Below are 27987 nucleotides of genomic sequence, written 5' to 3' on the forward strand. Positions count from 1 at the left end.
GGGTGACTGTATTTTGTTAGTTGTTACTATTGTGCTTGTTTAACGCGAGTAGAGAACATAAGCTTAAATGATGAATAGCGCAACAAAAGGACGAAGGACTGAAAGGATGCACAAGGACAAAGCGCTTTGCCCGCGTGCATCCTTTCCGTCCTTCGTCCTTTTGTTGCGCTATACATCCCTTAGATATGATCGAACGACTAGCCCAATAACGAAAAAGTACCTTATTAACAAAAGCTACGTTTGGAGTTAAATCATCTTCCTTCGTGCGCTCTCGGCATTCAAAGGAAGGTTATTTATGAACCAGGAAGCGTATATTACGCGTGAACAACCACTTTCCTAGTGTCGGCAATATAATCCCCGTTAAAGTTAGCTGTCCTGTAATACGGACACGGTAACGCTGTAGGTCAATGTTTAGTCCCGAGCACAGTAGCAGCAGAGCAGCCCGAAAGAGTTCGGGAACTTTGGGAGGAAATAAAGGACGACTGCACTATTCACTTGACCGGTGGATCACATCCATTACCAGCCTTGTGCATAACGCGGGTCGCACGAAACCCAATATAATTAATCTAGCTCGCTCTTTCACACCCGAACTTGCTATAGGAGGGCGCCAGGCCACAGAAACCCAAGAAAAAATTTTGACAATGTTTTCCCGCGTACAGGGTAAACACTAAGGTGTTGCTTGAACCAACCGCCTTCGACACAAAGATTGAAAGCCCTTCAGAAGACACCACCTATGTCCTTGCCTTAACATAGATTAAACGTCTAGTCTATGGTTAAGCAAGATCCAATGAAGCTGCTTCATTAAGGCTTCCTTGCAGTTGACTCAAAGCATGTCGGCCATTATTAGCGACTGCTGCGCCACAAAAGTTCAACCCCTGCCTTCTACACTCAGCTAGAAATTCAGACGGTGGAACGTCCTAGAGGTCCCAACTTCGACTTCACTCGCTGGCATGTTCAAAAAATGCCCTGCTACCTTCATTAGCTGTTCTTTCCATTCGCCAGTGCAGTTCCCGCCCACGCCCGTAATACGTATGACTTCACTGAACAGTTAAGCACTTCAAAGTCTGTGACACTTGTTTTATTGCCTCCTTCTGAATTATTTATTTGTTCATGTGCATACCCTCTGACTTAGCAAGGAGGGTGTGCCACGGGGCTGTCCGTTTGGAGCCTTTATTGCTGGAGGGGTTAGAAGACGTACAGAACACACATAATCTAACAAGAGCACCACCGCGAAGTCCGTGGCATAGCGATGGGGGCGTATTTTAGCGCGAGAGCATCTAGCTTGACCGTGAAGGCGCTGAAACACTTAGCGCACGCTTCTTTTGTTCTAGTGCCGATGGCTTTGCTCTTTTATGTGACTGACCGTTTTTTTTATCATACATCAGAAAGCGCCCTCTTCAACAGCATGAATGTTGCCATACGGTTTATCATGCGAAATGACGTTAATGCACACTTTCGGTTTTCACCCGGTTCGCCGAATAAGGAGGGGAGCACCTGGCAGTTAAGGCATATCCAAAGAGCAGACATGCCGGTGGTCATCGCCTTAACTCTATTCAACTTGCCTCAAACTAACAGTCTTGGACGTAGCCGTAGAACCTGCAAAAAACGTGACCTGTCGAGCGACGTTAAAACTATACGTTAAAGCTTCTGGAGTGCGAGCTACCTTGGCGGCATTGCTTAATCCATGGAAAGAAGAATGGACTCCCAGACTGCACCCAGTGCCAGCAAAATGAAATGGGCAGCCGTTGCGTATGTTCCCGGCACAATGTTCTGCGTAGGCACAATGTGCGCGTGGCAAACGCACAGCCAAAGCAGCTGTGACACACGCTGACCATGTAAATGGCAGCTCTCAATGCAGAGAATCCTCGATTTGTTTAACGAATTCTCGGCGCAAATTGCACCTTTGCATACTTTAAGAGAAACATCCTGTTTTCTAAAGCGGTGAAAGCAGCCATATCGCGATATCAAACCAAGAATGTGGCCTGGAATTCCCTCAACAAACATGCAGGAGAGACAAGCTATTTGATAAATGGGGCCCCGTCATCAACGGAGAGGAATTCCACCGCAGAGAGGAATTCCAACCTGGAATGACTGAGTGCAGGGCACAGCACAAACCATAACCGCACAACTGGAACCCTGCATTCCTTGCACGCGTACTGCCATAAACAAAACCTACAGCCAAATAATTTCTCCTGGTTAGGGCATTCGGATGCACTAATTTTCTTACGGGAGTGAGTAATGGTAACCGCCATGCGTGGGTTCTAAATTTTCTTTCATGTCGCGAGAACAGCAAGATGCGTCAAGTTGTGATTGCTGTAGCCAACAGAGCACCTCATCACCCGACTTAGCTTGTATTGGTAACCAAGCTCCTTTCCATCTAACTACTAATCGGTGCCGTTGAGACATGGCCGCCATCGAACAACGTCAGTGCTGTTAGCGATAGGAATAGTGCTGAATGTTGGGATGACACAAACTTGAGGGTTTTTTTTAAAGTAATCTGTGAGACCACACTGAAAGAGGTAAATTTCGTATCGGCGAAATATTTTACACTTATTCACACGAGGAGATTTAAGTAGTGCATCAGAAACCCCTTATTTTAACTGTAACAAAACCACAGGTAAAATTTCATTTCTGTAGTTATTTTGTGACTGCCGTGCGTTTTTTTAATTGCGCCGAACCGAGGGTACTTTCTCGAAGGCAGGCTTTCAGAGGGCGTATACTAGCGCGGCAATATACTTCCAAACAAAAACTCATATTTTTTTGTTCCAGTGAAAACTGCAAAGATGCGGTATGATGTATTGGCGAAAAACAAAACTTCTACACTACGCAGATGTTCTACTTACGTCATCGTATTCTTTATAGGTGTTCGCCCAGTAGAGTCACACTTGTACGTAAACCCCAAACGATCGGAGGACAAAACACATATACCCGTCATGGGCCATGAGGAAATTGTAATACTTTCCACGTGCACCCTGCTTCTAATGCGACGTGCAACCAGTGCCACGAATAACGTAGAAAAAACATGTTGGAACACATTATTTCATCATGAGGTCTCCTTGATATTGATACGAGACTTTGTCATCGGGCGAATCTCCAATTGTGATATCCAATAGTGAATCATTTTCTTGCTTCGGCTTTCATCGGCTGTCACTGGTTTCCAACCAAAATGAGCGTGCCAGCAAGTGATATCGCCGCCAGAAACGTTTATTCCTTGTTTGGAGTCATAGGTAAAGCTAATACTTCTTTGGTAGTCGCACACAGCCTCCTTATCTCGCCGTCGCTCGCGTGTAAGCCACTCAAATGACCGCGTTTTATCGTTCGCTATCCGTACCCCGAGATTCGCGGCACTTGGCGACGTTATCGCTTGCTTGCTTCAGATGCCCGGTACATGCAAAGGAAGGGAATCACCCGCCGAATAGGGTAGTGTAAACTTTTTTTATAGCAAAGGATTGCTTTAGTCTTGGATGGGGTGTGTCTTCGTTCAAAGAACCCGAGGTCTCTTGCTGCTCGCCTTGCCAGGGTTATTCACGTTAGCTGCTCGTTGGGGTATAGCCTCATCACCAGAGTCTCCCATTTGTCTTCTTCTGGTAATATTCTTGGGAAGCCCTTAGTTTTATATTCTAATGTCATATGGTTCAGAGCGTTAGCAGTTTCTTATGAAGGAGCTTGTATGATGAGACGGAAGACAGCGGTGGGGAGTGTGTCTGACCAAATGCCGACGACGAGGAAGTTGATTATGAAGATCAGGTAGCAGACCATGGACAACCGCCCTCTGTGGGTATGTGCCAGCAAATTGTTTCCAGAAGGAATCCGGCAGAAAAGCCCAAGATGTTAAAGCGGCGTCGGAGGAAGTGGAAGAGGTGATGGTGGAGGGGTGACGAAGCAACTTGGCCAATCCCCCTAAGTGGGTATGCGCCATTTTTCGGACCACCACCACTATCACCAGAATGGAATCGGAGGAGCCGGGATTCTGAGGGCTGCCCGGGGTAGTCGATGCGCTAGCCGTGGTCTGCCGAGGCCGTCGTTGAAAACGCCGAAGACCCAGCCAGGCCGCAGGGACAGCCGTGCCTACAAGCTGCCCGTCGACGACCCCAAATTCAATCGCCGGCTTCGACTGTGCACCGTAGTGTACCTCGTGTGCACCACCAAAAAGCCCCCGACAACTAGGACAGTAGCAGCGTCGACTGCATCGACGGTGTTACAGCACGTGAGACGTTTGTTTCATTACCGGTTTCTGTTATAACTGAACTTGAACGGTTTAGATTTTCCCCTAGCCAACCTTTTCGTGTTCAGGATGAAGTTCTTTATCACATTCTTGTTTCCCTTGTTAAGCCATTTTCATTACCTCGTCCCGTAAATGTTCGTAAATGTTCGCAATGTTCGTCAGTAAATGTTCGTTACCGTCTTGTACGCCCGTTTTGAGCGCCTGTCTCGTTTCTACGACGCGAATCTCTAGGGCTAGCCACGAATACCACCGCAGCTTGGATACATCGCATTCAGCAGTGTGCCTTGGAGGTGGGTTCCCGCTTGTAGTCGTCTTTAAATGACTTGCAGGTTGAGGCGATGTACTTATGGGAGCTGGGAAGTATTTTCGTCTCTGTCGACAATTGTCCTGTATTTAGCTTTGCTTTCATGATTCATGGTTCAGGGGGCAATCTCCGCATGTGACTGCGATGACCAGGCATGTGGAAAGCCAGGGCCAAAGAAGGTGAGTAACAGGAAGCGCAAAGCTACTTCGAATTTGCCCGGAAGAAATGGACTAAGCGGAGAAATTCCAGCCGAACTGATATGAGGTCGTGGCGAGTGGGACAACGACCGGCGAGGCTTATAGAAGTACAGCCGATGCAAGAAAGCCGCCGCGACGGGCGGGAAAAATATGGCCGAGACAAGTTGTCTGTGTGGGAGCGCAAGTACCAGAAGGAGCAAACCGTGCGACAGGCAGCCGGCCTCGGGGGAGCAAGCGAAGGGTATGCGGGAAGGCCATCGATTACGCCACGCAAGCCTGGGCAAGACCGGGCCGACGTCGCATTGGCTAAGGCTTCTTAGTCGTACTGCCAATCCGCAGTCGTACCGTCTTTGGTGTCCCCCGCGGCGACTGTGGAGCCCTTGCGTCCAGCATCTACAGCCGTCAACATATGTCGTGACGGTCCCTACACGCGGCGTTTCCTGATCCTCCCGGTTGCCTCCTGCTGTCACAGCGGAGATGCCCAGTACAGGTACTGCCCTTTGCTGAGTCAGCTACCACAGGGGTAACCAGAGGACCCGTGTTGGGACACGCGGCTCCGACGCAGTAGCCAGGACGACCGCGCTGCGACGCCGGCACTACCACCCCTGACGGCTACGGGTTGTACCCCGCAGCCACGCAAGGTCTGTGCCACGTCAGTGCCAGCGACTAGGGTAGGCCCGTCCACTAAATACACGTATTAGTTGTCCATTGTGTACGACTTGGTGGAAATCGCAGTTGGTTGTATATTGTGTGTGTGGTTCAGTATTTGGGGGTGTGAATTGCTTTTTTTGTTTTTGTTTTTTTTTTTTTGTTTTTTGGTTATTAGTGTGCTTCGAGGGTATCTGTATAAAATGTACAGTTCTTTCAACCTGTTTACGGCTCTCCCTTGTCGCTTTCTCCAAGTCGGTAGAGACATCACGTGACACGTTGGATGGCCTCTTATTATACCTCGCAAGCTTGAAACCCGTGGACAGGTTTTGTGTTCAAGTTCACCAGCTTCGTTGGTTGAAGCAAGGTTTCTTTGAAGGTCCTATTTTAGAATAATTCCCTGGACATTTTATTATATTCTATGCACCATTTAGGACACTCGACGTTTCGGATTGTGATGGGCTAATACGGAAAGTGCCCGACGCGAGGCAAGGCCACAAGTGCGGCACTGGGCCCGGGATTTTGGTGATGTTTTCATGGTTGCCTTATGCACGATACTTTCTTATTCCTATCAAGACCGTATAAGGCTGGTAAAAACATGCCCCAAAGGTGGTCGGCACCCTACGAGTGAGGTTTAATGTGACAAGACATTTAGGATGTTCATTGTTTTTACGCATTTGTGGTTAAGTCGTTTTCTATCTAATAGTAGGTCGTTTTTTGTGGAGCGAAACATTTAAGTGTTTGTGTTAATTTTTGACGCTACTTGACTGTCTCGTCAATATGATATCTAGACCTGTCAGCATTTGGATTAATCTTAAACCAGTGTGTTTGCCAAGTTAGCAGGTTCGTTACACTAAGCTGGACGTGGTGTTCACAAATGGCCAGCTTAAAGAAATTTAAAGACACATCGACGCCGTCCACCTACATAGAATTAAAACCTGGTGGAGGCAATGCCTTCCAAGGTGAGTTTATCGAAACAATAAATAATAACTAGCCTTTAAAACCACCTAGCGGCACGCCAATTTGTTGTCCCTGAATCGTAGCGAGTGCATTGATTGTGTATGGGATTTAACGCACCGACGCAACGCAGGCGATGAGGCGCGTCGTAGTGGAGGACTCCGGATCAATTGTGATTTTGGGGGATCTTTAACGTGCTTCGAAATTTCATACGCACGGGCGTTTTTGTTTTTCGCCTCCGTCAGAAAAGCGAACGCCGCGGCCGGAAAACGAACCAGCGTTCTTGTGCTCAGCAGCACAATGCCTTAGCCACTGAGCCACCTCTGTGGATACCTAGGGAGTGCAGGTCTAGCACTCAGGCTATTTGTTCTCTTGGGCAGGTAGCATCCGAGTGCGCTTGCCATGTTTCTCAATAACTAAAAAACTTCAGGTCACGGAGGCTGACTTAGCGCCAAACGGGGTCATAAGCAATTCGCAGGTAAGAAAGACAATTATGCAGGGCCGTTTCAAGGCGTCATTTATGAAGGAATTTATTGCCACAAGTTTGTTGTTCGTGGGTCTCCATGCCCTGACGCTTGCTCTGGGAGCACTCGAGTAGACCATTGTATTTTAAAAGTATACAATTGTCTTATCACATTTGCAGGAACCTTGCCCAGGCGGATTGTCAGTGCTATGGGGCGATAACTATCAAGGTAGGGTGCATCCTTCTTTTTGCTTTTGTCTTTCTGTCTGTGGCTCAGCAGCGCTGTTGTTTTTATTTATCATGTCTAACATTTCCAAGTATCCACGTGAGATTTACAAGTGTTTCACGTATTGTTCTCCTGTGAGGACTTTGTCACAGGTTTTGTAGCATGAACGTGTTCGTGCATTGTTACCACTTGGACAGTGTTAAAAGGGCTGTTGATGCATATCATCCCAATCTTTAAGTGCGTCGCGATGTTTTCAAAACAGGGTGGGCTATGTGCCTGTGTGCATTTGAGTTTTCGTATTTGCTCCTTACATTGTGTGCGGCTCTTTCTAAATTTATTGACGTCCAAAAAGAGCGCCAACTCTTTCTGTTTGCTTCACGACGCACAAGCCTTCGAAGACTCGTGCCCATTTGCAGGATATGAGGTTATCTGATGTGAGTAATGAAGAAGGATACACCAAGTCTTGTTTTGGGCTTAATGGTGCTGAAACGACCCATGGAAAGAACCTTGGTTGTCGAGGTCATCATGGGAAGCTTGAGGGCTTATTAAGACATTCGAGAACGTCAGGGTTTACATCTCAGCATAAGGTGGTGCGTAAAGTAACCCATACTTGTGTAACATGGTTCAAAAAGTTTTACTAAGCCCGTAAACCTAAAGATAAACATTATGCCCGCCGTTCCGCTTTTCAGTTTTGATGGTCCACCCCGATAGAGGGTGTAAGGGCCGAACATTTCCGGTGAATCTTTTGAGCTCAGTTGAGTAAGTATATCTTTGTGATTGTACTTAATATGGCATTTATGTAGCCAGTTGTGTCTAGCAGTTTCCAAATTGGGTTGACGTCGTCGTTCGTAGTTTGCATTTAACGCTAATTATTGAGCTGTATTTTGCTCTACTGGTCGAGTGACTCTTATGAAGCGAAAATCAAATGGATCATTGAAAGAAGAAACCCGGCGCGGCATGAACAGCGGGCGCTTGTGTCGGAAGCCGTGAAAGGGTTCGCAAACTAGTTATCGGTGAAGTATCTATACAGCGATGCTTTCGATAGCGCAAGTTGAGGCTGGGCAGTTGCGAAATGCATTAATTCATCACGGTACACCACAGACGAACTAAGGGAGAGGAGGAACGCATCAAAACGGGGGACGTTGGACGCAGAGGCTGCGAAATTGACTATCGTCGTCAAATCTCCCCATATGCGGCAGCTGGAGCGAGCACCAGCACAATGCGTAAACTACAGATCGAAGCCGTTCGATATTGTTTATCCGGAAGTGGATCGCTCAGCTAAGCACCTCAAGCAGTAAGAGGACCAAGCTCTTCGAAAACTCGAGGCGAAAGGAAGGCCCCTTGTGCGTCGACGAGGACACTCGTGCTTTCGCATTCATAAACAATAGGGAGTGCTAAGCTGTCCTTCTACTTTGGCTGCATCTCATCCCGCCTTGAGCTTCTGCGCAGTGCCGCAAAGTCCGTGAAAAGAAATACAGGTGGAAGCTATTTAAATTTTCTTGAAAAGGCTTCACAAAAATCTCGCTTTCGTCGACTCGTTCTCTGACATCCGCGAAGCAATATTACTTGCGCTGGCAGCTTAGCTGCTCTCGCTGAGACGTGTTAAGGGCACATAAAATGCGGAAAAGCTGCGGGTCATTTTGGTTCAGCTTTTGTTTTTGGTAATGGCCGGGAATGACTAGATGTTTTAGTTTTTGCACATAGACCTTAAAAGTTTTCGCGTTTTGTATCTTTTGTGCGCCCTCGAGACTCGATATAGCTAACTCGAAAATTTGCGGATTCCATGTGAGCCGGCGGATCTTTTCCCGCGTGGATTAAAAGAACTCTAGTAACGGCGCATCGCTCTGCACATACACGCTTTTGGACATATTCACTGATTTGTGCAAATCCTTCGTGTACAAAAAGAAGAGGTGAGGAACTTGATTATTGAGATAAGGATCGGCGTAAAGCGTGGGGCTACCTGATATATAGTTAGCGAAGGAGATGGGGCAGTTTAATCCAGGAGGATCGGGTGGAAGGCGAAGAGAGGAGGACTGAAAAGTTGAATTTGGTCAAGGTCAGTAAAGAAATGAAGTCGCTACAGTCACAAATGACATGTTATTGATAGCGAACCCCCACTAAAATCTGCTAAATATCTGTTATCTGTGAGCTATGATCTGTGGCTATGTTTTGGTTATTTGGTTGTGTATTGATTGTCTAACTATTCTAACCTGGTGGTATTCTAACCTGGTCTAACCTGGTGGGTGCTAGCTGGGGGGCTGGTTGTGAAAGGGGTCCGGAGACTAGGTGTCGTCACTCCGTCGCAGGTTCTCCCTGTTCTTCGATGTCGGAGCTCAGATGTTTGGAACCTATAGTGGGGTCCGCTGAATTCCAATTGGCACCGTCTGACGCCCATCCTGAGTTTTCAGGCCTATTTTAGGAGTCAGACATCTAAGGATTAGAACAAAAACCTCGCTGTCCCCATTCCCATCCTCTTTGCCATAACCCATTCCTTATCAACACCATCCACATCCCTTATCCCAACCTTTCCTGCTACCGTCCCAGGGGAGATCAGGGGAGTCTCCCCGGGCCTGCTCTCCTGGCTGTGGTGTCGCTGTGTAGCATTTTCCCTTTTATTTTCCACTTCGGTGGGTATTTCCTTCTCGTCAAAACTCTAGTTGACCTCGGTCCAGTTTGTTTATTTTTAACTGGCGTCACCCGTGATACGTATGTGGTACGGGGTGGGCTTTTATTTTATATTATACCCCTTTAGCTTTATGTCTAACTATTTCTCCCATCTAATTCTAGACGAGTGCGCTTGCGCGGGATTTGCTGGACTGGTGCGCGCTTTCCCTCGATAAACTTCCGTCGGAGGTTTAGCGAACATGTGGTCTTACCCTCGTCCACAGGTCCAGTTTTTTCCTCTGACCAATAGTTAGCCAAAAAAATCGTTCTGTCGGTCGGTCGGACAGATAGGCTGATCAAACTTGTGTTTGGCAAAGTCCACAAAATACTATCGTATTAAAAAGAACAGAAAGTGGCGCGAGATCTATGTGGAGAATAGATGCCTTTTAAACACCTGCGATGCCGATCCTTGGAAGTGTGCACGCTCTTACAGCTACTCATAGATTCGTACTTTACTGCAACATAAATTTCGACAGAAAAAAGGGCACTTAATACTATTTATAGCCCCTTTGCTCTAAGGCCGGACCTAAGCACCTGTAGAAAGTTGGCTTCAGCTTATTTTAGAAGAAATTGTTGTGTAAAGCTACTCCTTATTCACTGTGGAAATTCGCTGGGTAGAGTTTGAACGGCAATTGCCCTCAGTGCCTACTGAAGAACCCCTGAGAGCGCTTTCCTTTAAGCATTCATACCTCTAATTTATTTAATTTTATGTTGCTGCGGTTAAGGACGTACCGATATCTGATAGCGTCGCCGGGCCGACCTTATATGCTTTATCGTCAGCGGTCAGCCGCCGCCCTTGTAAGCAAAACCTTCTTTGTATATGCTATCTTCACAGTTACATTTATCGCTTATCTTCGACTATGGAAGGAACTGTGAGCGGAGGCTTTCCGTCTGTAGTGTAAATATTTAGATTGGCTCCGGTTTGTTCTGATATGTTCAGGCGGGGACACAATATTCCGGATTACGCGAGCGAGTAGCGAAAACTCCGCTGCGCACTGTAAATGCACGGCGCCTGTTGTCGAGAGCGACGGAGCACCCATGCGCGTCCTTGTTTACTCGTACACACGCAACTTTTCTCGCTTTCGGCAGCCGCGCTCCCATTGTCAGTAATGCTCCACGGGGCGATGCCTTTCCGCGATATCGTGCCCACCGATTACGGATATAAGGCCTTGTGTGGGTGGTGGTTGCGCCGGCTTTTGCGCATGTGTTTTCTGCGTGTTGATCTAGCGTAACCCGTAATGGTCTTTTTGGTGCTTCCTGTTTTTTACCCAACTGTATCTAAAGAAGGAAAAGACGTTGTGAGGGGCGATTAATCAGAACATGAAAAAAGCATGCAGAAACATGAGTGAATTGGCCCGTCCGGTCGTAGGCCGGACACCGAGGCGTAGGGGATGCTACAAAGGCTTCGCCCCGTGGTGCGTTAGGCGGGGTTCAGACTGTTGCCGCAACTGTCGTAATAAGTTTAATAAATAATGATGTCATTTCACCTCTAAGCCAACCGAACTGCGTGACATGCCGTTTTTTTAAGTCCATAGATCACGATAATACTTTTGTGTCGGTAGTCTGAGCATATCCTTACTGACAATCGTACCGCGGCTGTCGAAGCCAGAACGTTTGCGTGCATGAGATAAAGCAATGACGCGCATGCGCGCTGCGTCGGTCTCGACAGCGGGCGCCGTGCGTCCAGAATAAGTAGCGGCGGTTTTCGCCACGCGCTCGCGTGGTGCGAAATATTGTGTCCCCGCCTGTACAACAGTTTTTAGAGTAGTTCAGAAAGTAACGGTTATTGACCGAGCGACAAGGTGGCATACAAAGATTACTGTTGTGCTGATTTTTTGTGTGTTACATTTCAGCTGATAAAAACAAAGGGCTCACAATTGGCTTCAACAAAATGTGTAGCCGGAAACTGGCGCAACGGGCAGCCAAGAAGCCCCCAAGAGATCCGCCCTGCAGCACGCGTTGGGAGGCCCACTTCTCGTCATATGCATGCTTCTCGCCATCAGTTTTCGTCATAAGCATATACCTCACTTGAGCACTAGTTTTACGTGGCTGGCGTTTCCTAGTCAGCACAGCCAAGCGACACATGGCGCCATCTAGGGGCTTGTTTGAAGCTATGTGCACGTGCATGTGACCCTCAATTTAATCGCTTAGAACTGCTTGCTCTCGCACATCGTCTGGGACTGTCTGAACTTCCCAGAAGATTCTACATCAGGAAGGCTTCCGCCCGCCTTTGAAGAGGCTAAGCGATCTGGCAACCAAGACCTCCAACTCGAGGCCGTCCAGCGGGTCATCGTGGCGTTGGCCAGGCAGGAGACTTCACAGCCCGGTAACGGGCGGGGGGCCTCTAACCCTGGTGGCGACAGCGAGGACGACACTGGCCAAGTCTGAAGTCCTAACTTGGACTTCAACCGCAGGCACAATAAATGTTTTTCCAATCCAATCGTAGTGTAGTAGTTCCGCTCCTGCGATGCGATCATGCTAACACGGCTTCAAAGCCCGCTGCCGCTTTTTTTTTTTTTTTTTTTCAAGGGTTTGTCATACCTGAATATGAACATTTGTTATCGCGCATATAATCTATTTAGACATCTTTAAGCTTTATAAATGGGATTTCGGGTGTTTTCGTTGCCTTTTGGTCACTTCAGCTACTGCTTCTTGTGCGTTTTTGCGGGTTTTCCCCTTTTAGGTCGGTTTCGGCTATTTCTGTTGAATATTTTTCTACGCCGTAGTTTTCAACCATTGCAGGACCATTTTGGCTGCTATTTATTTCAGTCCGGGTGGGTTTGTGTGCTTTAGGTACGTTTATGCTGTGATATAACCCCGATAAGCAAGCTCAGGTGACGGCGTGCAAGGGTGGTTGTGTAAGGGGACGGCGTGGTGCTTTAAAAAAAAAGTTCTAAAATTTTATGATATGTCATAGTTATCGCTTCATTTCACGTCAGGTTTGGTTCGGAGTAAGGGGTGTCAAATAACGTAGGACTTCTCAGCGTATTCCAATGGCGGAAGTATTGCGCGACACTCGGATTCAAACAATGCGCTTTAATTGTCTATCTCAGTGCTTTCTCTGTTGCATTACAACGCTTGTCGTGATCGTTGCTTCCCGCGCTGGGATGCGCGAGTAATCTTTCCATCGCAGTATACTGTGTTGTGCTGCTCTGTGCTGCGCTGCTGCCACATATTTCCTGTTATGTGTTTTTACTTACTCACTTCTCTTTCTTTTGCATTGACCTGTTTTATTTTTATTTTTACTTAACTGTTGCGACACTTGCCTAAACAATGCAGCCATTAAATTGCAGGCGTGAATCCTTTGTGAAGTTCTGTAGAAACCCATGTCTATTTGATAAGACGCCTGGACAGCTGCAGTTCATAGTGGTTCGCTCCTTGCACTTTTGTGAATCGGCACTTTTACGGCCTGGTTTTCTGCGTCAAGATGCAGTCCCTACAATATTTCCTGTTAACGGTTTTTTTCCGGCGCGTAAAGAAAATTATAATGCATGTAGTTCCCACGAGAATTTTGTTTTGTATTTCTTTCGGGACGTACCTCCCGAAACAGGAACCCCGCAAGGGCTCCATCGAGCACAAAACGAAGTTTGTCGCATGCACAATGTCGGTAGTCTATGAGATTCCATTGTCATGCGGCGAAAAGTACGTGGGCCAGATGGGCAGGTGTCTGAACACAAGGCTCAGAGAACACAGTAACAACGTTCACGAAAGTGTGAGAGGGCACTCAGGCATACACTGCCGAGACTGCAAGGGCACCACCGAGAAATGCACTCCGAAATTTGACGAATGCCAAGTCATTCAGCATCATTGTGACCAGTCGAGAAGGGAATTTGTGGAGGCTGCGGAAATCAGCAGGCTAGGCGAAGATTGTGTCAGCGCTCCTTCCATAGCCCTGTCCACAAAGGAACTTGAGTATCTACACAAGCGAAACGAAGCAACCTAGCTTGCCATCTCAATGTACACACACGTGCTGAGCGCGAGGGGGCTGATAATCATTTGGGGGTCTGTTTTGAATGTCATGTTCCCGGCACAGTTGACAAAGATTACTTATCGGGTCGTATGTTTCATCGTAGTAGTGCGCATGCGTGCGTATAAATAGAGCTTGTTTTTGTAATAAAAGTTCAGTTGGAAGTCAGCGCTCGTCCTCTGCGCCTCAGCTTAAGTCTTTATTTCTGTTGCGCCGTATTGTTAAGAAGGACTCTGTGAGTGTAACGCCGAAGTATTTACAGGATGACGCGCGATCCAGTTAGGTGCTATTTGTGTGGTAGTCCAAAATTTAATTTCTCACGCTTACGGCTAAAAGAGACCACCTTACACTTCTTTATGTTTGGGATCATTAAGAGCTTTTTTACACCTTCCAGAAATTACGTCCGCGTGTTTTTGAATGGAGAGGTGATCATAATCACTGAAATTTACTGGTAGATAATGCAGTCATTGGCAAAAATAAGCATGTGAGATGATACATTTTCGGGCAAGTCACTTATGCACATTTGAAAGATTAAGGGTCCAAGAAGGCTCTTTTGGGTATACCGGAGGTAACTTAACATGTGGGAGAAGTTGTATGCTTAACGGCTGTAAATGTTTGTCGAAGTGAAAGAAAGTTGAGAGGTTCGTAAATCTAATCCAATTGCAAACAGTTTAAAAATGATGCGGCGACGGGGTACTCGGTCAATCAAAAATAAACAGTCAGTTTCCTGGTCAGTATTAGTGTTAATGGGAAGTCAGTCGCGAACTCCAATAATTGCATCTCACGTGATTGGCGTTTCTTCAACCCATGTTGGTTAGAATAAGAGAAACAGAACTGTACAAGATAGGCAACACGGGCCAGTTGGTGCGTACTGCTTCAACGAAAAAACAGCACAAAAGACAGGATAAAGAGTTTTGTTGGAAACACGGATGTTTTTTTAGCGTTTTGGAATTAAAGCTATGCATGGCAGCAGATGTAGATGCCTTAGCGAGAAGAAGCCGTACTTTTAATGTATTTTGAATGCATGTAATACATACATAACTTTGTATTTATTTTTCATTATTTTGTCGACACTGCATATGCATTTTAAATACATTTAAAATGTATTCCAAATGTATCGCCCAAATACAATAGAAAATATATATTCAATGCATTTTATATTAACTAAAAATGCAAAGAAAATACATTTTAAATACTGACAAAATGCGCCAGTAATGCATTTTAAATGGACAGAAAATACTGCTCCAAACATGCTCAAAATGTGTTACTTGTGTATACTGAGTAAAACCCTAATTACATAGAGAGATGCCATTGCAATGTGTCTTAAACGGATTTGTTTATGCTCAAGCTAGAAAATTTTGTTTTGTGGTTTCGAAAAGTGTAATAGGTTCTAGCCTAAACATAAGCTGGATTGTGAAAACCAAAACCCGCCCTACCCCGAATGGGGGCCAGCAAATGACTAAAAAGAACAGCACGTACGCATACAGATTGGCATTTTGAAATTTGTTTTTTGTACACGTCAGCCGAGTTGCCAATTTCGCCATTACTGAGCCGCATGAAATGAATGCCTTCCAGCCACCTCCATAGCCAGCGTAGATGCAGCGTTGTGTATCAGAGTCCTCGTACTTCGAGTTCTCCCAGGCGGGGAATTTCGCCAGCACCTGCAGTAAAAAGAAAAGAAAACAAGGGAAGATATGAGTGAAACACTGCTTTTTCAGAGCCAAATGCTTGATAAATCAGTCAGGCCTTTCCTCCAGCCGTGGCAACCTTTTTCAAAAGGAAGAATTTGTTAGCTCCCCATTCAAAGGAAAACTGAAAAAAAAAAACGTTATGCAAACAACGCCACTTTGAAGGACCTAAGAGAATGTATGTAATGTTAAGCATATATTTTATATTGGCACGTGGCATTGAATCTTCAACATCATTATAAAGCAAGCCTGGTGGGTGGGAGGGAGGTAATGTTCGGAGATAATCTAGAAATGACAGTTAGCGGAAATTAGCAAAAAAAGACCCAGCTAAGAGGAGTAGGTTATCAAACAAGCAACATAATTCTTAGCGTTAAGCTACCTCTTTTTTGGGGGGGTGCTTGAGTTAACTTCAAATCGTGGTAATTCCAAGTTTTCGACTAACTTGGACAATCCTGGTCTGTGACCCCACAGGAAGCTAATAAAATAAGATTAGTAGTAATAATGATAACTGTAATTATTGTTCTATGTTCCGCATTTCGGTGTCGCCTTCTTCAGAGATTGCGTTTTAAAAAATAGTTCGCAGCAGAACAGTTTAAAAATGCAAGGTCAAGAAGGTAGTATAAGGCTTGCATAAAAGCCATTAGATTGGCGTGTGCACTCAACTATGCCTTTAAAGGAACGGAAAAGTAAGTTTATTTCGAAAACAAATATAACTAAATGTTTACAAGCCGTGCTTAAAACTACAAGGTCTTGTACGGTAGGCACATAATCAAGGCGATTAAAACTAGCAACGCAAGGAAAGTCGATTTCTGCTTCCACATGTATTTAGTTTTCTTGCTCTCCACCGCACATCAAGGGTAATTTTATAGTTTTTCCTGTCCACAGAAAATGCAATAATTTTATTAACGAGGGAAGCGGAAAATGGTTGTAAATTCTAGCGTCTTTAACATACAGAAAAAAGAATATGAACACCAGTTAGCGGCAGGTACCAGCACGTAAAAAGTACTGGCTTCATTAATACTCCAGACATCTAAAAGCAACTCGTTTAAATAGTGCTGAGACGCAATTGCTGCTGCTAAACGCACAACCCGCCAATCAGCCCACGTGTGCCCGCTCACTTGCTGTTCTGCCTTGCCTTTGGGCACATTTTTGTAATTCTCACGCCGCCACAAGTGTCCTAAGGGCCTCTCGAAACGCGCACACGTGTTAGTCGTGAATACTCTATGAAAAGAATGCAGCAAGGAGGGGAGAAGATGCTAGGAAGCACAAAAGAGGAAGGGAGGAACATCCTAATATTTCAGGAAGTTTTGGGGGAGTGATCAAATAAACGAAGAGAGGCGAACACGGCCGTCGTGCGAGGAACTGGGTGCCTCTCTACGATTCCCCCCTCCCCCCTTCTTCTTTCTTTTTTTCCGGTTCTTGGTTCTCTGTGGCGGCACGAACGGCAACTGATAAGAAAATGGTGCAGCGACTTACCGATGACTCTTGTACAGTTTGTCTTAGATGGATAAATCATTTAAAGTCCCCGGTCAGAAACCACTTAGTGTCGCTACAGCCACTTGTAACGGAGATTACATGGGTCGCTTTTAACACTTTTGGTTGCTTCCAAACAGGCGGCATAAACTCTTTCATGACTTTTGGCTTTATATGACAGAGTGGTGGCATGCGACTGACAAAAATCACGAACTGCGGTCACTTGCGCGGCAGGCTACTCGGCTTCTCGCCGTCCGGCCCGGCCGCGCGCATTAGACACGGATGCGTGTATGCCACAAACCGGGTTCTTTCCTCGCACAGCTGTGAGCATGCGCGGCTGTGAGCGGCTGCTGCGAACAGAAAAAAAAGCTGCCTCTCTGATTCGCAAATTTCTCAATTGTGTAAACATGGACGGCAGACTTTCTGTGAACAGGCTGTACTAAAACGTCCCTTGCTAATTTCTGTTTACTGCTGATAATAGTCCTCAATAAGCTCAGAACGGAACAACTCGATCTACAAGGAAACTCATAGCAACAGTCCCCCGGCCACTCCGCAGGACCCGAACTAAAAAATAAGCTCAAAAAGAAAGCGCTCAAATACGTTTCTTTACGTGCTCTTGCTTTCGTTGATTTGTGAGCACATTTCTTTGCACGGAGTACTTACGGTGTGAAATCTTGCCCGCAGGTGGAGGTGGAGGTCACAGCGTCGATTGGACCCAATTTGTTTTCGGGGAGCATGCACTCGAGTGCCTCCCGCAAGGCGTCCGCCATCTCGTGCGTTCGCGCCCCTCGAAGAACCATTTCCGTCACAGTTGACAGCATAACCTCATTCGCTTCTAAAAGCGGCCGATCCTTTGCGGAGTACAGCTTCGACGGTCGCTGCAGCTCGGAGGTGTTCAGTTTTTGGGCCCTGCGTATAGACGATGACATGTAAGCATTTGAAAATAAACCCTACACAGTGAGCCTGCATTGTTAAAAAATGCCTGAATTGGGAAAAACATATGTTGCCGAGTGTGTTTTGTTCGGTTTTGTTTTAACCGGTATTTTAAAAGGCGAAAGGAGCAACTGGTTCTGATAAATAGCGGTTATAAGAGTTCCCTCAACTCTCTTGCAATTCTCAAACTTACTAAACTAACTAGGTTAAATCGGTATAAATGGGAATCACTAAGCTAACACGCCGATTTGTTTCGCTGTCGGCGCTTGAGTCGCGCTGTGGTGTAGCCCCGAGCTAGCACATCAGGGTGGCTAGGTTCCGCTGTCTCACCCTTCGAATGACGCTCCTTGCCGTTTTCTTTCTGACGACTCACGGTCGGGCTACAGCGGCGGCGTCCGCCGCTCTAGCCCGGACGGGGCCGACGCTGCTGCTGCGTTCGGGCCGCCGCCCCATAGGTAACGGCTGGCAGAATCTCTCGTTTCGTCTTTGTGGAGCCACGTGTGTGAATTCAAGTGACGTCGCATGGGCAATTGGTGTGGGTGTTGTTTACAGCTTCGTTTCAAAACCACCTTCACAGTGTGGATTGGGGCCATTTTTTTATTGATTGATTGTGGGGTTTAATGCGCCGACGCAACGCAGGCGATGAGGCGCGCCATAGTGGAGGGCTCCGGATTAATTTTGGCCACCTGGGGATCTTTATCGTGCGCCGAAATCTCGTATACACGGGCGTTTTTGCTTTTCGCCTCCATCAGAAAAGCAAATCTCCATTTTTTTATAACTTGGTGCTGCGTGGCAATGCACTAGCCTTTTGTTAGCTCGCGGTATTACTTGTTGAGGATCAACTTCGCCTTTTAGTTCGCTTTCCAGTAAAACCCGCCCCTAATCGGCAAACGTTGTGTATGATTGAATGCTTCACTGCGAGATGAAAAACAGATTTTGTAGTGCTTGAATAAAAGAAATTGATAAAGAAGTGGATAAAAAGTTCTCTGTCATGTACGATATACGCAGTGATTCTGCGAAGGGCTCCATGTCGGGGTAATGTCATTTCGCGCTAGATTTATACAGAGGTTTAAAAAACACAACTTCCTATTTTAAGTGCAGTCTTGGAATAGTAGCCGTTAGGAGCATAATTTTTTCGTGTTGCTATTTTCTGAGTACGTCCGACAGCGACTCGTTCAATTAACGACCTCATGTTCGAAGTTTTAACTAGAACTGCGTAAACATTGACGAAAGATCGCTAAGTTTTGTACATAATACCATAAAACTCGAATGCCTCGTGAAATGAGATTGTTATAAATGGGGCACTGAAAGGTGATGAGCATGTAAGATGTAAATGCTTTTTAAATGATTTAAAAAACCCTGTTTTCTCCAGCTTTAGCGGCGGTGGTAAAAATATTCGCAGCCGTCGAAACCCAGAAGTCCAACAATACGACACGTAAGCAAAGTTGGAGTCACAAAGCACGGATTGATTGTGTGTGCTCTCGAGGTTGTCAGGAGAGTCTAGATAATACGATGAATTTCTCTTTGTTTCCCATGTATCAGTCAACATCCTTGCTCTTTTTCCTGTACTGTATATTCTGCTTTGGAACCGTCTGCCATAATCAGCTTAGACATTCAAGGTTTTCGCCTCATAATTGGTTACTGCTACATATACTCCTACTGCTACAGATACAACGCCATTTTATTTTTATTCACTGTTCGTGTAGCCAAACGTCGTTTTACTGAGGAATGCGCCTTACAGAATTTCAGCAGCCATCCGTCGCCCACCGAACTTTAGAAAACTTGTTTCGTAACCAGTAACATTGTAGGTGATGGGTAAGATTACACTGCAGTAGCGGGATGGTAACACATAAAAACAAGCTCAAAAGTACAGCTCAAACCGAAAACAGAAATTTTTTTTTTAAGTCAGCGGTTTCTTTTTGTGCTTTTAGAAGAATAACAATTTGTAGGGAAAAGTTACGATACGTCTACGAGGACAAAAACATAAAGAACAACAAGCACAGTGAACCAGGGCACTCTCAGGCACGCAGTTCAACAGATCATCATCCAGTCAATGCGCAATGGATTCAATGCATGCCCGACGTATCACGCATGTCGTACTTTCCAGCGAATTGGAATTGGATGCAGCATCATGTGGTCGTAGGTCCGTGAATCGCATTCTACGTTTTTTAGCGTAGTCTGAAGCATTAGTTAATTTTCTTTCTTTCGCTGGGAAACCGAATGACGAAAAAAAGACCTCTAAGTGTCAAGCGATAAGTGTCCAGAAAAAATGCGTATTAAAATCCGATGCACACCTTTCGCCAACGTAGCTACGTAAAGAAACACACAACCCCACGTTATACTGTAACCTATACCTGCGAAAAGATAGACACCTATTTCTGCAGCAAAACAATTCTCGTTGACGCCACTTGGCACCCACGTTCAAGCGTACCTATCGGCCTAAACCACGCCGCAGTATAATATTGAGGGCGCGTCAGAAAACTTTCCAAGCGCTATTTCGATCCGCTATGCAGCAACACATTAGGCCTCGAATACCCACTGAAGAGCACGTGAGGGAGATGTTTAACGGGCACCGCCGACACTTCTCTTTTTGCCAAGTTGCTACCTCCACCTGGAGCTGTGTTGCTGGGGTGAACTATGTTGAGATAACCGATGACACACACGGGGCGACTTGATACCCGTTATCGCCAGCAGTTGTTTTTCGCCGGCGGAGGGGAAATATCCGTAGTATATCTATGCGACATTGACATCAGCACAATCGCTAAAGAAGTGGGGAAGATAGGAATTTGCTTTCTGTTATATTTGCAAAAATTTAGCATACAAAGGCGAAAGAGGTGAACGAACCACTTGTATGAAAAAAAGCTTATGTCGCCGTCCATCAGCTACACATGCAGACTTTTTTCTCTTTTTTTTCGCACTACCTAGAAGATTAGGGCTGCGCAGCTAATATACGGGTAAGCCATAAGCTTAAATACCACAGCTTTCTGCTGCAGACTGTGGATGATACCCGCAAATAAGGTCATTCTTTTTGTTTACGATTGAGGTCCAGAGCTGTTTGCTTGGATGCACATTTGCGGGCAGATGAATTGAAAAACTTCCAAGTGTTTATATTCTTTTGGCCAGGGAAGGAATTCATCTGGAAACTAATATCGATTTAGATATTTTGTGCAATAGATTGTGGCACAAGCGGTGCCAGCAACACAACCAAACTCAGGCTAACAGAAATATTTCCTTCTTTTTGTTGGGTTTACTTTTCATTACTCACCCATCGGAGGTTCTCTACTTTGCTCGGCCCCATCGCTATAGCATGTCGTGAGGTATGTTTATTTAATTTAGACGCATGCATGGTTCTTCCGGAACCCTGTCGGTGAGGCTTTACTAAAGGCTTCCACCTACGCAGGTTACCTTTCGTAGCGAGGGGTGGGAGAGGGTTATGCAGCTCATAACACCCTGAGAGGATGTCGATGAATGGCGCCTGCAACACGACGGGCATCGGGTGAGGTTTCGCCTCTTGCCATTACGCTCCGCATGTACAGGTTGTAGGTCTGCTTCCGCGCAGGCGTAATTGCAGGTAATGGGGCCCCTGCGCATTTGTATAAATGGGGCGGTTGGTTTACAAGATGCCAATCGTGGTGGACGATGGGATGGAGCCTGGTGGCGCCTCGCTGACGCTACTCCTTCATCGGGCACCTGTTCCCGGCAACAGTGGCGTCTATCTGGCGCGTAGGCACATTATGGATGCAGTTGAAACGGCCCCCGCGATGTCACAGACATTATCACTGATTGGCTCGTGATGATTGGTGCCTCTAGTCTGGCATTTGGCGTCATGGAAAGGCCACAGGGCAAGGCTTATAGGGAAACCCGTGGCGGCTTCGGTACGGGAAAGTACCATTTTGTAAACGCTCTCTTGTGACCGAAACTTCAATGAAAAGACTTGGAAGGTCCGGGCTTGTGAACGCTCCGCTGAAACAAGAGAATTTGGAATTTGCCGAGGGATGCACAATGGTACAAATCTGCTTGCAGGTGGCGATAGTTGAAACCCATACAGACTGTACTGTTTTCTCATTTTAAAACGATAGAGAAAGGTTATGGACATTTCGAAGAGATCACAGGAAGGTACGAATTATCTTGCTTAACGGTTAATTTTTACCGGCAATTTATGAACGATGGGTTATAGGCTGTGTAGTGAATTAAATTGACCTGGTGCCCCTCCGTTTATCTGGGGCACTTGAAGACGATCGCCAACGAGGGTTCCGCACTGCAGCGTATGCAGAAAATATTCCGGTCTGGCTTTCCTTACCGCTAATCACTGATATGTACTTTAAAAAATTGCCAAAGCCTCAAGGTGGTGGTGTTGCATTCGAAACCCAAGAAAAAAACCTACCATTATGAGTGTATACCCAAGAAAGTGTGGTTGGGGAGCCGGGGCGGACCGGGGATTGCCTCGGGAATGAATACAAATAGAGGGTTTGACCTCCCCGTATGGAGCTCCTTGCGGTTACGTACAAGACGACAACGCCCCGAATTTCCGTTTTCCTCTCGTTAACTGGGCATAAAGCGCTCAAGAGCTTTCATTTCTCTGACATGGGAAGGGACGGTGCTCACAACAACGCGCCAAATTTAGACACCGGTTGAAACAGGCGCTTGTCCTGGAAGGGTTTAGTGGAGATAGTCCGAAGTCGTGTTGTGAGTCGAGGTAGCAAAGCAGTAAAGAGGAGAGTAGGTTCTGTAGGTGGACCCTTGTGGAGCCGACCTCCACAGTTGTTTTCAAGTCGCCTTGGCTCTCTAATTCTCTGAAAATGATCATTCATTCAATTTCAATTGTCGTTTCACTTTGTGTACATTTCAAGAACGAAACCTAAAGAAAACTGCTTGGACCCGCAGCCAAAGGCTATTAATACAGTGTCCAATGTAGTGATACAAGGCAGTGTAACGTGATACAGAACACAAGATGCGAAAACACAGCGAACATAGAAAAAAAAGATTAGGGTATTATACCATTATGCATAGTCTCACACTAAAATATGGGTAAGAAAACAGAGATGTGCAATTTTTATACACAAACAAAAAGAAAGGGGAATTTACACTTTGTTAAGTTTAATGGCATGTGCCATTTGTTACACCAGAGGGAGATGTTGTCTAAGTCAGTTTGCAGGGTGCTATGATCGTTTGTGGCGGCAATAGTTGTGTACAAAACGCAGTCGTCAGCAAAAAGTCGGAGTTTTGAAGTGATGTTTAAGGGTAAGTCATTTATATAAATTAGAAAAAGTAGAGGCGATAGACTTGCCCCCTGCGGGACACCGGATGTTACGTTGGTTAGATCGGACTTGTGATGATTAACAGAGGTAAATTGTGTGCGTCCCTTCAGAAAGTGTTCTATCCATGAAAGTAAGTTAGAAGGAATGTTTAAGGTAGATAGTTTAGCAAGTAAATGGTTATGGCTAACCCGGTCGAAGGCTTTTGAGAAGTCTAAAAAGACAGCGTCTACTTGAAGGTTAGTGTCCATTTGTTGTAGTAAGTCGTGGGTGAATTCTGCAAGCTGTGTTTGACATGAGTAGTGTTTGCGAAAGCCATGCTGGTGCGCGTAAAAATAGTTAACAGATTCCAGGTGAGCCATTAGATTAGAAGTTAGGATGTTGCTGAGCACGAGGTCGCGGGTTCGATTCCCGGCCGCGGCGGCCGCTTTTCTGATGGAGGCGAAAAGCAAAAACGCCCGTGTGTACGAGATTTCGGCGCACGATAAAGATCCCCTGGTGGTCAAAATTAATCCGGAGCCCTCCACTACGGCGCGCCTCATCGCCTGCGCTGCGTCGGCGCGTTAAATCCCACAATCAATCAAATCAATCAAAGAAGTTAGGATGTGTTCAAGTAGCTTGGAAGGAATACTCGTTAGGGAAATAGGGTGGTAGTTGGTGGCTAGTGAGCGGTTACCGGCTTTGAAGATAGGCGCAATCTGGGCGATCTTCCAATGGTCTGGTACGACGCCTGATTTTAATGACTGTGTAAATAATAAATAGAGGATTAGGCTTGAGAAGTGTGCGGTGTTTTTTAACAGTTTGCTGTTAATCTTGTCCCAGCCTGCCGACGATGACAGCTTCAGATTACGAATTAAGTTTGTTATTCCCTCAGGGCTGATCAGTATATCTGGGAAGGTGTCGCATGAAGGAGGTTCTAATTGTGGGATGGTTTCGGAGCTAGAGGTGTCCTACAGCGGCTCGGGCACCTCTAGCTCCGAAACCATCCCACAATTAGAACCTCCTTCATGCGACACCTTCCCAGATATACTGATCAGCCCTGAGGGAATAACAAACTTAATTCGTAATCTGAAGCTGTCATCGTCGGCAGGCTGGGACAAGATTAACAGCAAACTGTTAAAAAACACCGCACACTTCTCAAGCCTAATCCTCTATTTATTATTTACACAGTCATTAAAATCAGGCGTCGTACCAGACGATTGGAAGATCGCCCAGATTGCGCCTCTCTTCAAAGCCGGTAACCGCTCACTAGCCACCAACTACCACCCTATTTCCCTAACGAGTATTCCTTCCAACACGTACGCCGCGGCGGTGGTAGCAGCCACCACCGGGGCGCTGTACACGGCCGGCAGCGTCAGGGCCAAGAGCACGGACCAGGCCGAAGAGATGGCGATCGCATTAGCCCTTACGAACCCAGAGTGCACCACAGTCATCAGTGACGCTAGACAGGCGATCTCGCACTACGCTACGAATAGTGTCTCCCTCAGTGTTGTGAGGGTGTGCGGGGCCCTACACCCCAGACGATCATCGGTGACTATTAAGTGGTTCCCGGCGCACGCCGGCCCGTTGAGCACGGGCGAGAACCGCAACGAGGAGGCGGACCGGGCGGCACGCGCGTTTACCAGCCGCGGCGCGAGCCCGAGCCCCCAACTTGCGGCGGAGGAAGACGACGAGGTGGTGCCACTCACCACCTACAAGGACACCCTGGAGTGGTACCGGACTAACCGCCGGACGCTACCCCCACCCCACCCTAAGCTGACGCGACGCGAAGCAGTGGTGTTTAGGCAGCTGCAAACACGTGCGCTGATGACGCCAGTAATAGCTAACCACATATGCCCGGAGGTGTACCCCAGTGATGTGTGTGTGATGTGCAAGAAGGACAGGGCCACGGCGGCCCACATCCTGTGGGACTGCAGAAGACACCCGAGCGAGGCCAGTGCAGCAGAGCTACGTCATACAACACATGGCCGTCCAGCAAGTGTCGGACGCCCTCGAGCTTCAACGCCCGAAAGTGTCACCCCCACCCGGGGGTAGGCATGAGTAGGTGACGGAAGCCGAGTGGCCGGCTGACACGACGTGAGGCCGCGTCGCGTTTGCAGGACAAATAAAGATGTTTTCTCTCTCTCTCTCTCTCTCTCTCTCGGAGCTAGAGGTAAACACGGAGGTAAAATAATTGTTCAGTACGGTTGCACATTGATTGCTGTGTGTGGGTTCACCATCAGCACTTGTTAGTTGTAGTTGTTCGCACCTAGACTTGGGTGATAGAATGCGCCAAAATTTGTTAGGATTCGTTTTAAGAATTGATAGTAGATCAGAAGAAAAAAATTTGTTTTTTGCTTCGGTAAGTGCTGTAATGTACTGTTTGGCGCACGCATGGTATTTATCCCATGTGGCCGGGTTGTTCTTTTGATTCGCTAATCTGTAGAGACGTTTTTTCTTGTTTAGAATGGATTTCAATTGCCTACTGAACCACTGATTGTTCGAGTCGCAGGTTACGGTTAGCGTTGGTATGTATTTGTTCTGTAATTCAAGAAGTTTGTTTTCATACAACTCCCAATTAGCGTTCACGGAGCGGGCTAAATATGCGTTACAAAAGTCGCCGTAAAAAGTAGCAAGCTCATCATTAATGGCATCATAGTTCCCTTTGTTAAAATCCGTTATTACTTTTTTTGCTGGGAGTTTCTTTCCTAATGGCAGTGCTATGGTAATATGGAGTAAATCGTGGTCACTCAAACCGGGCAATGATGTCACGCTTGTAACGTCATCGGGGCACGTTGTTAACAGCAAATCAAGCGTATTATTACCTCTAGTCGGACAGGTTATTACTTGTTGAAGGGAGTAATCGAGTGACAGGTTGACAAAACGATTAGCTTCGTTCGAAGGGGATCTGCTCGGCATGGAGAGCTGGGGCCAAGTAATCTGAGGGAAATTAAAGTCTCCAAAAAGGAAGATAGGAGCATCGGGATACGTCTTAGAGATAGCGGTTAGGGAGCGGTTGAGCAGGTTGCAAAATGTCGGTTCACTGTCAGGTGGTCTGTAGGATACGCCGAAAATGGTTTTTACTCCGTGGGAATGAATTTGCACCCAGGTTAGTTCAATTGTGTCGTCGTGACATACAAGTGATGAGTATATGGTGTTTTTTTACAGCAATCAGAATGCCACCCCCTCCTCGGCGATACAGAGTGAAGTTTGGATTAAGCGGGAAGATTTCGCGGTCAAGAATGTCATCGTGTAGCCACGTTTCTGTTAGGATGACTATGTCTGCATTAGCGTCACATATGAAACTGTCAAGATGGTCGCGCTTTGGTATTAGGCTGCGTATATTAGTGAATGCAATGCTAAAGTTCAAGTATGACAAATGCCGAGGGGTGTCGTTATGGTTGGGGCGGGGCGAATCACGTCATTTACTGTTTCCGGTCGGGTTAGTGGTTTAATCTTCGATTTCTGTTAGATTTTCAAGTAGTCTAGTACATTCTAGGACGGAGTCGGAGGCGGAATTGTAATAATAGCATTTCTTGCCAACATGCAGCCTGTCGAGACGAAGTTTAAATGCACATTGCGCAGGCCTGATGAATTTCAAAAGCTTTGAGTGAGCAAGACGGGTGGAAAAGGCAAAGTCCTCTCTTATCGCAAAGTTTGTGTTTTTTAGTTTGGGGCCGCAAGACAGTATTTCCTCTTTGGTCTTAAAGTTCATAAATTGAACTATTATGGGCCTCTTTTTTTCAGGGGAAGGTGTTCCGATGCGATGCGCTCGCTCGATACTGTTCGGAAATATTTCAAATGACAGTTGTTCCTTGCAAAACGCCAGAACTTTATCTTCCGAGTCTTTCCACGTTTCCTTGTCATTATCGTCGATTCCAAGGAAAAGTAGATTGTTTCTGCGCAGTCGGTTGCTCACATCAACACTTGCTGCCTTGAGAGCAGCAATGTCTTGTTTTAGAATGCCCGATTCTACACTGATGGTTGCGGCGTTAGGATGTTCGTGATAGGCCTCTAGCTTAGACACCCTGCTGGACAGCGATGATATGATACCTTCCTGCGTTTCATGGGCTTCCTTCAGTTTTTGGAATTCTGCGCGGGTGGCAGTCTGTTGATCCTGAAGCTCTTTATTCGCGGTTAGAATGGCTGTGATTTCCTTAGTGGGACCGGGGTTTAGCTCTACGTCTCCGCTAAGTAGCAACAGTAGCTGGCTCAGTAAGCCTTGCGCGAGCGTGGGATAACAGGCACAGTTGATACAGTGGAAGTACAGGGCGATGGGGCACGACACCGCAATAACATAGCGATTGCTAGAGCGATATTCTTTAGTACGGTTGAGGTAACTAACCTGGAATGTCAGAATGGTGAGCATGGTGCGACTGACGATGTCGTGCCCCGAGTTGTAGGTGTTGTCGCACAGATTATGTACGCCGCGCTCAGGCCACGTGACTTCTGGCGTTGTTGTTGTTGACGGTCGTTGCCAGGCGAACGTCCCAGTGCGAGCCAGATTTGGGGGTTCTGGCTGCTCCGCTTCGACGAGGTAAGGGCTTTCGATGTCGCAGGGTCCAGTCAGCAGCTACGGATCCAGGGACGGGCAAGTGCTGACGGGGAGCCAGCATGCCAGCACCTGGAATGTCAGAATGGTGAGCATGGTGCGACTGACGATGTCGTGCCCCGAGTTGTAGGTGTTGTCGCACAGATTATGTACGCCGCGCTCAGGCCACGTGACTTCTGACGTTGTTGTTGTTGACGGTCGTTGCCAGGCGAACGTCCCAGTGCGAGCCAGATTTGGGGGTTCGGGCTGCTCCGCTTCGACGAGGTAAGGGCTTTCGATGTCGCAGGGTCCAGTCAGCAGCTGTGGATCCAGGGTCGGGCAAGTGCTGACGGGGAGCCAGCATGCCAGCACCTGGAATGTCAGAATGGTGAGCATGGTGCGACTGCCGATGTCGTGCCCCTGAAATTGTCTGAATTTCTGCATTTTTTTTTGCGCGCGCGATGCAGCTGAAGTGTG

At 46.7% G+C, this 27987-nt stretch overlaps 2 long non-coding RNA genes across 2 annotated transcripts; one reads left to right on the top strand and one right to left on the bottom strand.

Annotated features, from left to right (window-relative positions):
- Positions 1 to 5271: 5271 nt before the first annotated feature.
- On the top strand, positions 5272 to 17632 carry LOC144180595 (uncharacterized). The gene is made up of 3 exons (XR_013324464.1): positions 5272 to 5397; positions 6975 to 7023; positions 17497 to 17632. It is a non-coding gene; the product is annotated as an uncharacterized LOC144180595 (long non-coding RNA).
- On the bottom strand, positions 15190 to 27752 carry LOC144180596 (uncharacterized). Its single transcript, XR_013324465.1, has 3 exons — positions 27325 to 27752; positions 17476 to 17721; positions 15190 to 15312 (listed from the first exon to the last, which is right to left on the bottom strand). It is a non-coding gene; the product is annotated as an uncharacterized LOC144180596 (long non-coding RNA).
- Positions 27753 to 27987: the final 235 nt, after the last annotated feature.

This window comes from Haemaphysalis longicornis, unplaced genomic scaffold (genome assembly GCF_048455015.1).
Source record: "Haemaphysalis longicornis isolate Haplotype H1 unplaced genomic scaffold, Haemaphysalis longicornis Haplotype H1 scaffold_4, whole genome shotgun sequence".
Lineage (NCBI taxonomy): Eukaryota > Metazoa > Arthropoda > Arachnida > Ixodida > Ixodidae > Haemaphysalis > Haemaphysalis longicornis.